This window comes from Hemiscyllium ocellatum, chromosome 1 (genome assembly GCF_020745735.1).
Source record: "Hemiscyllium ocellatum isolate sHemOce1 chromosome 1, sHemOce1.pat.X.cur, whole genome shotgun sequence".
In the NCBI taxonomy this organism is placed as follows: domain Eukaryota; kingdom Metazoa; phylum Chordata; class Chondrichthyes; order Orectolobiformes; family Hemiscylliidae; genus Hemiscyllium; species Hemiscyllium ocellatum.
The window spans coordinates 76,015,960-76,031,078 of NC_083401.1; the positions used below are offsets into that span (position 1 = coordinate 76,015,960).

The 15,119-nt window shown below is 43.8% G+C and overlaps 1 pseudogene; it reads left to right on the top strand.

Annotated features, from left to right (window-relative positions):
• LOC132835807 (granzyme A-like) overlaps nucleotides 1-13,315 on the top strand; it is a 30,369-nt pseudogene extending 17,054 nt beyond the window's left edge.
• Nucleotides 13,316-15,119: the final 1,804 nt, after the last annotated feature.

Consider the following 15,119-nt stretch of genomic DNA (forward strand, 5'->3'; position numbering starts at 1 on the left):
CAACCTATCCACATCATTCCTATAATGTGGTACCCACAACTATAGACAATAGTGCAGTTGAAGTCTAACAAAGATGCCTTATCAAATTCGATATCACATCCTTGTTCTTGTGTTCTATGTGCCTCTTGTTATAAACTCAAAGATGCTTTATGATTTACTAACTGCTTTCTCCACCTGTCCTGCCACCTTCAGTGAACTGTGGACAGAGACACCCAGGTCCCTCTGTTCCTGCAGCTCATTTAGAATTCTACCCTTCATTTTATCTTGTCTTGCAATATTCTTCCTGCCAAAGTCCATTACCTCATGTATCTACATTAAACCTCATCTTCCACTCTACCAAATTGTGCTTTTGGAGTTTGACATTGTCCTCCTCACAAGTTACAATCCTTTCAAATTCCACATCCACTTACATGCCAATATATAGATCAGGAATGTATATCAGGATCCCTGTGGAACTCCACTACGGACCTTCCTCTGGCCTGAAAAAAATCCATTGATCATTGCTTTCTGTTTCCAATTACCAAGCCAATTTTGAACTCTTGTTGCTACTGTTTATTTTATATCATGACAACTTCACTTATAAATCTGCTGTGTGGCACTTCTGGGAGTTCATGTACACCACATATATAGCATCTGATCTTTTCTGTTACCACTTCAGAAAAATCAAGTAAATAATCTAAACCTGATGTCCCTTTTAGAATGTCATGCTGACCTTTTCTAATCAACTCACTTTTTTCCATGTGACTATTAATTCTAACCTAAATAAATGTTTCTACCAAAGTTGACTTGACTGGCCTGCACTTGCTGGGATTACCCTTGCAAGCACACTTGAACAATGCTGTATGGTGGAAGCTGATACAATTACAACACTCAAAAGGCATCTGGATATGTGTATGTTAATAGGAAGAGTTTAGAGGGATGTAGGCCAAATGCTGGCAAATGGGACTAGATTTGTACTGGATATTTGATCGGCATGGATGAGTTGGATCGAAGGGTCAGTTTCTGTGCTGTATATCTCTGTGACTCTATGACTTTATATATCATGGATGATAATGGCTGCCTGTTTTGTGCCTACCACACTGGAGAACCAGGTATGCGTTTTGAAAAACACATGCCATGGTTAATCTGTATAATGCTTAATTTCTTTCCTTGCAAAAAACATTGCAGAAAAACACTGCAGAAAAACACAACACCCAGACACAGATCTATAGTTCCCAGCTGCTCAAAACAGGCCCAATAACTGCCCGTATGCATTACATACAAATAGACATCTATAGTAAACACTGTGATTAAAAACTGAATTGTTTTTGAATATACTCAAATGTAATTCCAGCTCAATGGCAAAGCAACTCTGAACAAGTTAGTGAGTGTCCTGAGCCCACCTAACACTGGAATGGCTGTGAAAGATGGAGACCACTTGTAATGTCGCAGGTTGGGGGCTCACCTCAGTTACAACTGAGAAAATTTCAGACACATTGCAGCAAGTGAACGTAATTGTCATGGATAGGACGCTGTGTGCACAGTATTACACCTACCATCCTGCGATAACAGAAAGTGTGCTGTGTGCTGGTGCCAAAAAGGGTGCAAAGGATTCCTGTTCAGTGAGTATCTTGCATGTAAAAAACCCCAAAAGTTTTAGTTAATAGGTAAGTGTAAGTTGAGACAATCTGTTAAAGAACATTTTGCTGCATCACGTAGTATTGGAACATGAAGGTCAGCCAGTTCTGGAAGAGAAAGACAACTTGAACGGACAACTGCCCAGTAAAACTATAATAAGCAGGTTTCTATGTCACCTGCCGAAACAGGAACTTTAAAAAGAATTAAATATAAAATATTTGGTCACTTGCATCATTGGGATATCACAAATGTGTGAATACATCATTAGTAAATTACATTCTTTATTTCTTATACATAGTCAAAGTTGGATTTCACTGACAAGATTGGTATTTATTATTGATCTGTAGATGCACTTAGATGCAGGTGGGTCTTTTTTTTGCAAGTGATCACTTCAAGGCCAAACTGAGAGTTAGCAGTAGCAGTGTATGACAACCAAAGCAGGCTGGCTATCAGTAGCAGGTTTCCTCTTTAAAAGCCAAATCAATTATTCTGCCCATGACACTATACCAGAGGTAGTTTTTTTCAATCTTTTTTATAGTTAAGTATAAAGAATCATTACATTCATGAAAGCTGTGAAAGGACAGAAAGTGTACAGATTTTGCATCAGGAGAAAATGAGGCATCAGTCTCATTCCTGTTCTCACAGATCAGCACATTTAAAATTCCAGTTCTTATATTGAGTTCTTTCAATGATTTCATCCTCCCTATCTCTGTTTTCTTCTCCAGCACGACAACTCTGTCCACCATATTCCAAAATCACATTACATTCTTTCCTGTTTCTTCTTGCTTCTGTCCTTTCACTTACACCATTGACATTTGAAAGGGTTCAGAAAAGATTTACAAGGATGTTGCCAGGGTTGGAGGATCTGAGCTACAGGGAAAGACTGAACAGGCTGGGGTTGTTTTCCCTGGAGTGTCAGAGGCTGAGGGGTGACCTTATAGAGGTTTACAAAATTATGAGGGGCATGGATAGGGTAAATAGACAAAGTCTTTTCCCTGGGGTTGGGGAGTCCAGAACTAGAGGGCATAGGTTTAGGGTGAGAGGGGAAAGATATAAAAGAGACGTAAGGGGCAACATTTTCATGCAGAGGGTGGTACGTGTATGGAATGAGCTGCTAGAGGAAGTGGTGGAGGCTGGTACAATTGCAACATTTAAGAGGCACTTGGATGGGTATATGAAATGGAAGGGTTTGGAGGGATATGGGCCGGGTGCTGGCAAGTGGGACTAGATTGGGTTGGGATATGTGGTCAGCATGGACGGGTTGGACCAAAGGGTCTGTTCCGTGCTGTACATCTCTGTGACTCTGTCTTCAATTATCTAGGTTTCACAATCTGTAATTGAACTTTAAACCCTTTTATATTTGCATCCCCTCTCCTTTATGACGCTCTTAAAGAGTTGAGTCCACTCCAGAATTTGAGTACATCATGACATTTATGTGAGAGTTTAAAAATTGAGGGGGTGCTGTACTTTGTCATCTTTTAGATGAGTCAGAACAACCAATGAGAAAAGCCCATTTACATTGCAACTTTCATGACTTGAGGATATTCCAGAGATATTTTGCTATCAACAGAGTACTCTTGTACTGTACAGTAGTCACTATTGTAGCATAGGTCCCTAGTGAAACTTTATAGAGGTAAATATACGAAATGTTAAGGCTGCTCGTGAGTGAGCAGCACAAAAAGGGACAGCACGGTGGCTCAGTGGTTAGCTCTGCTGCCTCATAGCTCCAGGGACCCAGGTTTGATTCCATCTTTGGGTGACTGTTCATGTGGAGTTGTGCATTCTCCCCATGTCTGCATGGGTTTCCTCCCACTGTCCAAAGATATGCATGTCTGGTGAATTGGCCACACTAAATTGCTCATAGTTTTAGGTGCATTTGTCAGAGGGAAATGAGTTGGGGTGGATCACTCTTCAGAGGGTCAATGTGGACTTGTTGCGCCAAATGGATTGTTTCTACACTGTAGGAAACCTAATCACAAAATGTTCAATGGCTGCTCGTAGCTAATGCAGCAGAACATGGCTGACTATAGTTAGAGCACTTGGGAAATGTTTATTTCATCTTCACAAGTAGAACAATAAAAGCTCTGTGTAATCAAGGATATAGAATGTCCAGCTGGAGTTGATAAGAACATTTCACATTAATTATTTCTCTTGAATTATTTAAATAATCGATTATAATATTAAAAGTTGGTTTTAGTTAAGATTCTTCAGATAAATCATAGGCACAGATTCCAAAGTAGTTATACATCTACATATATACAAAAAAAATCAGTAAAATCATTAGAGGAAGAGATTCAAACCAGTTTCAGACAGTAAAAGCAACCCCCAAATCATTACAAGGAGAAATGAAGAAGGTTCCTGAAGAAGGGCTCATACCCGAAATGTCGATTCTCCTGCTCCTTGGATGCTGCCTAACCTGCTGCGCTTTTCCAGCAACACATTTTCAGCTCTGATCTCCAGCATCTGCAGTCCTCACTTTCTCCTCCAAGGAGAAATGAATCAAAGGTATAGGGATTAATAGACATTGGAATGAGCACATTAAGACACAACTTGTTAGATAAAGAATTCTAACATTAGGTGAAACCAAATAATTTTGTTAGATCTGGTCAAAAATCAATATTCTTTTGTATTTCCTGCAATGAGAAATTTAGAAAGGTCCTGAAGTGATAGGGGAGTGTCCAATTCATTCGAGTAACAAATGAGGTCTGCAGATGCTGGAGATCACAGCTGAAAATGTGTTGCTGGTTAAAGCACAGCAGATTAGGCAGCATCTCAGGAATAGGGAATTCGATGTTTCGAGCATAAGCCCTTCATCAGGAATGAGAGAGAGTAGCCAAGCAGGCTAAGATAAAAGGTAGGGAGGAGGGACTTGGGGGAGGGGCGATGGAGGTGGGATAGGTGGAAGGAGGTCAAGGTGAGGGTGATAGGCCGGAGTGGGGTGGGGGCGGAGAGGTCAGTAAGGAGATTGCAGGTTAGGAGGGCGGTGCTGAGTTGAGGGAACCGACTGAGACAAGGTGGGGGGAGGGGAAATGAGGAAGCTGGAGAAATCTGAATTCATACCTTGTGGTTGGAGAGTTCCCAGGCGGAAGATGAGGCGCTCCTCCTCCAGCCGTCGTGTTGTTATGTTCTGCCGGTGGAGGAATCCAAGGACCTGCATGTCCTCGGTGGAGTGGGAGGGAGAGTTAAAGTGTTGAGCCACGGGGTGGTTGGGTTGGTTAGTCCGGGCGGCCCAGAGGTGTTCTCTGAAGCGTTCCGCAAGTAAGCGGCCTGTCTCCCCAATATAGAGGAGGCCACATCGGGTGCAGCGGATGCAATAGATGATGTGTGTGGAGGTACAGGTGAACTGGTGGCGGATATGGAAGGATCCCTTGGGGCCTTGGAGGGAAGTGAGTGTGGAGGTGTGGGCGCAAGTTTTACATTTCCTGCGGTTGCAGGGGAAGGTGCCGGGAGTGGAGGTTGGGTTGGTGGGGGGTGTGGATCTGACGAGGGAGTCACGAAGGGAGTGGTCCTTGTGGAACGCTGATAGGGGAGGGGAGGGAAATATATCTTTGGTGGTGGGGTCCGTTTGGAGGTGGTGGAAATGACGGCGGATGATACGTTGTATGTGAAGGTTGGTGGGGTGGTAGGTGAGAACCAGTGGGGTTCTGTCTTGGTGGCGGTTGGAGGAGCGGGGCTCAAGGGCGGAGGAGCGGGAAGTGGAGGAGATGCGGTGGAGGGCATCGTCGATCACGTCTGGGGGGAGTCTGCGGTCCTTGAAGAAGGAGGCCACCTGGGCTGTGCGGTGTTGGAACTGGTCCTCCTGGGAGCAGATGCGGCGGAGACGAAGGAATTGGGAATATGGGATGGAGTCTTTGCAGGGGGCAGGGTGGGAGGAGGTGTAGTCCAGGTAGCTGTGGGAGTCAGTCGGTTTATAGTAGATGTCTGTGTTGAGTCGGTCGCCCGAGATAGAGATGGAAAGGTCTAGGAAGGGGAGGGAGGAGTCTGAGACAGTCCAGGTGAATTTCAGGTCGGGATGGAAGGTGTTAGTAAAGTTGATGAACTGTTCAACCTCCTCGTGGGAGCACGAGGCAGCGCCGATACAGTCATCGATGTAGCGGAGGAAAAGGTGGGGGGTGGTGCCAATGTAGTTGCGGAAGATGGACTGTTCCACATATCCTACAAAGAGGCAGGCATAGCTGGGGCCCTCCGCTCCAATCCCAACCTCACCATCAAACCCGCAGATAAGGGAGGCGCGGTGGTAGTTTGGCGCACTGACCTTTATACCGCTGAGGCCAAACGCCAGCTCGCGGACGCCTCCTCTTATCACCCCCTTGACCACGACCCCACCTCCCACCACCAAACCATCATCTCCCAGACCATCCATGACCTCATCACCTCAGGGGATCTCCCATCCACCGCCTCCAACCTCATAGTCCCACAACCCCGCACCACCCGTTTCTACCTCCTGCCCAAAATCCACAAACCTGCCTGCCCCGGCCGACCCATTGTCTCAGCCTGCTCCTGCCCCACCGAACTCATCTCCCAATACCTCGACACGGTCCTGTCCCCTTTAGTCCAAGAACCCCCCACCTACGTTCGGGACACCACCCACGCCCTCCACCTCCTCCAGGATTTTCGCTTCCCCGGTCCCCAACGCCTTATTTTCACTATGGACATCCAGTCCCTGTACACCTCCATCCCCCATCACGAAGGACTCAAAGCCCTCCGCTTCTTCCTTTCCCGCCGCACCAACCAGTACCCTTCCACTGACACCCTCCTTCGACTGACTGAATAACTTCTCTTTTCAATCCTCCCACTTCCTCCAAACTAAAGGAGTTGCCATGAGCACCCGCATGGGCCCCAGCTATGCCTGCCTCTTGCCGCCCGGACCAACCAACCCAACCACCCCGTGGCTCAACACTTTAACTCTCCCTCCCACTCCACCGAGGACATGCAGGTCCTTGGACTCCTCCACCGGCAGAACATAACAACACGACGGCTGGAGGAGGAGCGCCTCATCTTCCGCCTGGGAACCCTCCAACCACAAGGTATGAATTCAGATTTCTCCAGTTTCCTCATTTCCCCTCCCCCCACCTTGTCTCAGTCGGTTCTCTCAACTCAGCACCGCCCTCCTAACCTGCAATCTCCTTACTGACCTCTCCGCCCCCACCCCACTCCGGCCTATCACCCTCACCTTGACCTCCTTCCACCTATCCCACCTCCATCGCCCCTCCCCCAAGTCCCTCCTCCCTACCTTTTATCTTAGCCTGCTTGGCTACTCTCTCTCATTCCTGATGAAGGGCTTATGCTCGAAACGTCGAATTCCCTATTCCTGAGATGCTGCCTAACCTGCTGTGCTTTAACCAGCAACACATTTTCAGCTGTCCAATTCATTGACAGTTAACACAGCACAGCTGGCAGACGTTACTTCACAATATCTGTTGTGAAATGCCTCAACAAGGGAGGTAAGAAAGTCTGGGAAAGCATCATGAAGGACCACAAGCCTGTCCATCACTTTGCCATTCAGTGATATGATTCACATAATTGGAAATACATTGAAATTGCTGTCGCAGGCTTGAACTGTGTAAGATGCTGTATGAGAGAGCCAATTACAAATGGATAATTCAGCATTACTGATCAATAGTAGTCAAAAGGGAGGGGGGATGAGTGTGCTCTAAGTTTACATTGAATAAGCTGACACATTCTGAAGCTTTGTGTGTGTCTTATTGCTATGAAAATCTGAAGCTGTAACAAAGTTGTTTTTCAATACATGTTACTTGACACCACCCCGTGACTCAGACTCTCTATGAGATCTAACACTAAATGTTTACCAGTGGCTAGGTTGATGATAAACCAGCCAAAACTAGACTAGATCTCTATCTAACATACCCATTATGAGGGGTTAAGTAATCTGACATCGTGGACATGTCAGTTGGGAATAATCCATTCTGCATTTAATAATAAAATAGTTTAAGCCAATACAGACAAACACATCACTTTTGTGCATAAATAGCCCTACAAACTAATATCTCAATATAGAAAATGCAATGATTAACCAATATTTGCATTATTGATGTATCATGGGTCAAGTTATTGCCAGCCAGGATATTAATAATAGATTAGAATGACATTGATATTTTAAAAATTAAATCACAATCTGGCTATTTTTAATTTTGTTCAGGTCTTCTTAAACAAGAGTTATCCCTTCTCACAGTGACAGACATGCAGCTGAGATTAAGAACATAATTCTTTGAAATTTTCTTGTATTACTTTTATTTCAGGGAGATTTAGGAGGTCCACTATTTTGTAATGGAAAATTCAAAGGAATTGTTTCTTTTGGATACAGTTGTGGACAGCCCCGAAAGCCTGGTGTCTATACCCGGCTGACAATGACGAATCTTTCCTGGATTAAGAACACAATTCAACACTCAAATATTCAATGTAGTTTGACATTTAGTTGGTGTGTTATTTGTCCCTTTTTAATTGCTTCGACTCAAATAGTAAAACATAAATATAGGATAGATGCAGAGAGATGTTATTTCCTATTCAGCAATTGCTTTTATTAACTTTTTTGCACAACATTTTCCACTGGATGTATCAAAGTCCAAAAGGTGTCTTGGTGATATTATAAAATGGGTTCATAAACTCAATCAAGTTAGATTGTTTCCATTCATTGGTAAGAAGGTAATGAAATATCATACATTCAGGATGACCATAGAAAGAATAAAATATGTTAAGAAAAATGTCATTATATGAGTCGGTGCTGAAAACACTCATTTGTGCCATCTAGCTCTGAACCCAGATACTAAATGTCTGATTAACCTGGTACAAATGTGTCTTCAGCAATCAACTGCTCCCTACAGCCAAAGAACTTGACAGCACAACAGTTCCCTTACCTGAATAATCCATTCCCCTCCTCAATTTAAATATCTAAGGTAATTGAGTTTACGCCAATTCTTCCAGCATGTAGCCAAGCAGTAACCCAGGAGTAGGATGTAGGTTTGCTCGCTGAGCTGTAGGTTTGATATCCAGACGTTTCATTACCTGGCTAGGTAACACCATCAGTGACCTCCAAGTGAAGCAAAGCTGTTGTCTCCTGCTTTCTATTTAGATATTTCTCCTGGATGGGGTTCCTGGGGTTTGTGGTGATGTAATTTCCTGTTCATTTTCTGAGGGGTTGATAGATGGCATCTAGATCTATGTGCTTGTTTATGGCGTTGTGGTTGGAGTGCCAGGCCTCTAGGAAATCTCTGGCATATCTTTGCTTAGCCTGTCCCAGGATAGATGTGTTGTCCCAGTCGAAATGATGTTTTTTTTTCATCCGTGCGTAGGGCTATGAGGGAGAGGGGATCATGTCTTTTTGTGGCTAGCTGGTGTTCATGTATCGTGGTGGCTAACTTTCTTCCTGCTTGTCCTACATAGTGTTTGTGGCAGTCCTTGCATGGAATTTTATAGATGACGTTGGTTTTGTCCATGGGTTGTACTGGGTCTTTTACATTTCTTAGTTTTTGTTTGAGAGTGTTGGTGGGTTTGTGTGCTACTAGGATTCCGAGGGGTCTCAATAGTCTGGCTGTCATTTTTGAAACTTCTTTGATATATGGTAAGGTGGTTAGGGTTTCTGGCTGTGTTTTGTCTGCTTGTAGTGGTTTGTTCTTGAGTTCACAAACCTTGTGAGTAATCCAGGAGCTTACCAGTGAACTAAGAAAGCAGAAATGCTTCATGTAGGAAAGTCTCACCTCGGCTCTGTCCCTTCTGCAGTTTGGTCTTGTGAAGGACCAGCAGAGGTCCCACCTTTCTTAAAGTCAACTGCAAAATTCTGAAATTTATAGAGCACATGTGCAACCAAATTTATATCATTTTTCAGTGAGTTCAGAAATGGGAATTCGATAGGTCTCTTGAACAAATGCAAAGGTGTTGTTGCTTAGAATTTCCATTTTTGAATTAGATTCCATGCATCCTTCGTAAAAGGTGAGAAAGGAAAGGATTGGATGCAAAGTTAAAGTAGCTGTGTAAAGCCTACTGCCCTTTTCTGGCTTGGTTCTTACCATCAACATCTCAACTGGGCATTTCTTTTATGCTCAGGCATACATTTGACAATAGGTCCCTAAGTTGAACTGTCACTGAACTGGGCTACAAATCTGTCTGAGGGGTTTGGTGCAATGAACAGTATAAAGGAGTCCCAGGAATTTAAAGGGCTCAGAGCACAAGCACAACCTGATAATGTCAGAGGTATTGAATTCTCAACTTGCCTGTTGCTGGACTGATTACAGGACCTGGGGAGTTAGCAGGAGAGTCTGTGAAGAAGTTCACGTTATTCACATATCATCCACAATTACCGACCACATCCAGGTGCAGAAATAAAAGCTTTGTCCCAGTACATTTATCATGATGAGGTGATTTTTTTTTAGTCATTAAAAGTACATAGTTTGCTTGCAAATTAGACAGAATTGTCTGTAGTTAATTATTTGTTGTTTCTAGGTTGTTGCATTGGAAAGTGTTGTACTGTAGCTTTGATATAAATTGTTTAAAAGTTATTATACCAAAAATAAAAGTATGATCTTTATGACTTAAATGTTTTCTTTTGCATTCCATATACCACTGAAACTCAGCAGCTGAAACTGGTACTCATGCTAGGACTAGCTGACAATATCACCTTTGTACAGTACGATCTAGTGACTAAAGATAATTAAATCATAAGTGCACTGTTCAGGTTAGAGACAGCAGACGCAGAGCTGGAACTTTTAGGCAGGTTGTTAGTCCCAGATCTCCACTGTCTTCCCCTGCCTGTACCCGAGTTTAGCTCTGGATGGGAAGGCTGACCTTGAATCTACCCAACCTATTGCTTTTTGAGTCCTTAAGCAGACAGCTATTGATTTTTATTCATTCATGGGATGTGAGTGACACTGGCTAGACCAGCATTTTTTACATAAGAACATAATAAGATAAGAGCTAGGAATAGGAGGAGGCCATCTGGCCCTTTGAGCCCACTCCGCCATTCAATACGATCAGGTCTGATCTTTTCATGGCCTCAGCTCCACTTACCTGCCCTCTCACTACAACCCTTAAGTCCAAAACTGTTCAAAAATATTTATCTTAGCTTTAAAAACACTTACTGAGGAAGCCTCAACTACTTCACTGAGCAGAGTTTTCCACTGGTTCACAACCCTCTGGGTGAAGAAGCTCCTTCTCAATTCAGTCCTAAAACTGCTCCCCCTAACTTTGAGGCTATGCCGTCTTGTCCTAGTTTCACCCACCAGTGGAAACATTCTCTCTACTTCTATCTTATCTATTCTCTTCATAATATTTTATGTTTCTATAAGAACCAACTCCCCCCCCCCCCGCAACTATCTTTCTAAATCCCAATGAATGTAACCCCAGTCTACTCAGTCTCTCCACGTATGCCAACCCTCTCCACTCCGGAATCAGCCTAGTGAACCTCCTCTGAGCCCCCTCTAGTGCCACTACATCCTTTCTCAAGTAAGGGGACCAAAACTACATGCAGTACTCCAGGTGCAGCCTCACCAACACCCTATACAGCAGCAACATAACCTCCTCGCTTTTAAATTCAAACCCTTTAGCAATGAAGGACAAATTCCACTTGTCTTTTTAATTAACTGTTGCACCTGCAGACCAACTTTCTGTTATTTATATATAAGGACACCCGGATCCCTTTTGCATAGCAGCAGGCTGTATTATTTTTAACCATTCAAATAATAGTCATTTTTATTGTTACTCCTACCAAAATAAATGAATATTTATTAATATTGTACTTCATCTACCAGATCTTTGCCCACTCACTTAAAGTGTCTATGTTCCTTTGCAAAGTTTCACAGTCCCCTGCACACTTTACCACTCACTTAAATTATCTCTGTCCTCTGCACACTTTGACCTAACACTCATTTTAGTGTCATCCACAAACTTCAAATCATCTATGCAAATTAGGAATAATTGTTGTCTCAACACTGATCCCTGAGGCACACCATTAGTCACAGAAATCCCAATCAGAAAAGCACTCATTTATTCATACTCTTTGCCACATTTGTAGTTAACTACCATGCTAATATGTTACCCAGAACACCTTGCATCTTTACCTTATGCAGCACTCTTTTGTGTGGCATTTTGCCAAATGCCTTTTGGATATTAGCTTAGATTTAATTATCTACAGTGTGGTAACAGGCCCTTCAGCCCAACAAGTCCACACCGACCCTACAAAGAGCAACCCACCCAGACCCATTCCCCTATATTTTCCCTTGCACCTAACACTACGTGCATTTTAGCATGGCCAATTCACCTAACCTGCACATCTTTGGACTGTGGGAGGAAACTGGAGTACTCGGATGCCACCCACGCAGACACGGGAAGAATGTGTAAACTCCATACAATCAGTTGCCCGAGGCAGGAATTGAACCCGGGTCCCTGGTGCTGTGAGGTAGCAGTGCTAACCAAGGAGCCACCGTGCCACCCTTGATACACCACACCTACTGGGTCCCTGTTGTCTACCGTGCTCATAATGCCTTCATAGAAATCTAGTAGATTAATTACACATTCAAACAGCATGGTCCCTGATGTATTTTTGTCTTGGCTCTGTGGTGGGCCAAGCTGAAGAGCCTACTGTTTGATCTAGTGCGTAAGTAAATCCTCTCTGTTATGGTGCGAAAGAACCACATGCTTCAGGACCACAGTAAAGAATTTTACTTTCCCAGTAAAGGATTTTTTAATATACTTATATTTATTTTTTAAATTTTATTCTTTTACAAAAAAGAAAACAAAAAGTTATAAAAATACATAAATACAGATAAGTAGAAATAATACCATATTATAATATTTCAGTAATGTTAACAATAAATTACCTATGACTCTTAGGGATACAATTGTCTCATAATTACTTAACCCAAATTAAAATAAACCCAAATTAAATGAAATAGTATTAAATTAAATTACAATCCAACAAAAGTAAATTACTTGACATTACACTATGTTACACTGCTCTACTGCACTCGCCACACCTCCACCGAAGCTCCAGTCCACGGGAGCAATAGTTATTAAACCCAGATTTACTAGGCTGCCTCCCCCTCCCAGACCATCATATACGGCCCTCACAGCTGTATAAAGGCCCTAATCAGTACCACCGATAGGCCCATGTTTATGTAATTTAGAAATGGCCGCCATGTCTTATAAGATTGCTTTGTTCCATGGTGCACCATACTTGTCAGATAATCCTGGGAGACGTGCTCCATCACAAGTCTGTGCCACCCTGCAAGACCTGGGGGGTTTCTGATATCCAGTTCATTAGAATGTTCTTCCTCACACAGAGTGTAAGAATATTAAATAACCTCATCCTGTGTTCACCCAGAGACGACAGATACATTAGTCTCAAAAGAAGGGATACCAGGTCCACCTTAACTTCAATACCCAGGATCTTCTCCAGCTCACTCACTATGGCGCACCAGTACCCATGAATCTTGCAGCAGGACCAAAAGCAATGTGTGAGGGTGCCTATGCTGATTGTATATTTGGGACATTTCAGAGAAGATCATTTCCTAAACTTTGCTAACTTCTCTGGTGCCAAATGGGCCCTGTGAAGGATCTTCAATTGCATAGCTTGTGCTTTATTGCATATTTAAATTTTCTTTACACTCTCCCATATATCCTCCTATGTTTCCGATGAGATTTCTTATCCTAACTCCTGATTCCAGATCCCATGGAGTCTCTGCATTAGTAGAGAATTTGAGGGGGGATGTCATGCTCTGAGCTGGTCCTAGTGCTTCTTGATGCCTTTGTACATTCCCCACATGTTCCCTTTATAGCAGCCATCTGAATTTCCTCACTTAGCTGTGTCCAGTGCTCGTTAGCGCAACATCTGGTAGTTTGCTGAACCTTGTTCCTGGGAGCCCTGAGAATCTGCAGGTTCTTCCCGCTAGCTGACTGCTTATACTCAGCTAGGGCGGCACACTTGGCTTCAACGACAAGGGTCATCTCGGTTGCCTTAGTCTCAAAACAGTCGTGTGTCTTGCAGGTGATGCTGCAGTTGCAACACACACCCAGCAGGAACTCCAGTTCCTGATAATCGTCTCTCTCATGCTTACAAGGATTTCAGGCTAACTAGCAGTCTAAAGAAGACAAGCATGCTGGGACAGGACACAGAGGCATTGCCAGTCATGGCCATTGACGACCACAGTGGCACAGTGGTTAGCACTACTGCCTCACAGCACCAGAGACTCAGGTTCAATTCCTGCCTCAGGTAACTCTCTGTGTGAAGTTTGCACATTCTCCCCGTGTCTGCGTGGGTTTCCTCCGGGTGCTCCAGTTTCCTCCCACAATCCAAAAATGTGCAAGTTAGGTGAATTGACCATGCTAAATTGCCCATAGTGTTAGGGAAAGGGGTAAATGTAGGGGAATGGGTCTGGGGGTGACGGGTCGGTGTGGACTTGTTGGGCCAAAGGGCCTGTTTCCACATTGTAAGTAATTTACAAGCTCAATGTCATCCATCAGTTTACGTACTTCGGCTCTACTATCACTGACAATCTCTCCTTGGACACACAGATTGGCAAGAGGATCGGGAAAGCCACCTCACTCTTACTCGCCTCATGATTCGAGTACGGAGAAATCCCAAGCTGACAGCACAGGCAAAAATGTCAGTCTACAAGGCCTGCGTCATAAGCACAGTGCTGTACAGGAGTGTACCATGGACTACATATGACAGACCAGAGAGAAGACTGAATACCTTCCACTTGAGGAGTATCTGCCATTTCCTGGGCATATCCTGGCAAGACAGAGTGTCCAATGCAGTGGTCTGATTTTGCATTGACCTTCCCAGCATGTACACTCTGTTCAGGCAGTGGAAACTGTGCTGGCTAGGCCATAAACACTGCATGGAGGATGGCCGCATCCCAAAGGATATCATCTATGGAGAGTTCCATTTGGGAAGAGACCCACAGGATGTCCCCAGCTGCACTACAAGGACATCTGCATGAGGGACATGAAGGTGCTTGATATTGTTACAGAGTCCTGGGAAAGGCTTGCAGCTGACCACATGAGATGGAGAAGCACCCTGAACCAACACCTCAAAACAGAGGAAAAGAAGCTGATGAGCGCTACAGCAGACAAGTGAACTTGAAGACAGGAGTACAGCAGTTCTAGCAGATCAACAAACATATATAGATGTGACCTCTGCGACCGGGACAGTCACTCCAGCATTGGTCTCTTCAGTCACAAGCGATGTTGCTTCAGGGAAGCAGAAAGTCAGAACAACGAGGATGCAACCCATGGTCAGCCATGACTGAAAGGGGCCACACATCACATTCACAGTTAAGCATGGCCTGCCTTTCATTAACCCATGCTTCTTCTTCCCAATGGGGCAATTTATATCTACATGTCTCACTATTTCTTCCTTGATTGTAGATTCAAGCATTTTCCCCACTACAGAAGTTCAGCTAATTGGCCTATAATTCCCCATCTTTTGTCTACAGCCTTTATGAAAAAGTGTCCAGCAGACAGTCAAAGAATCAGCTACGTATGGTGTA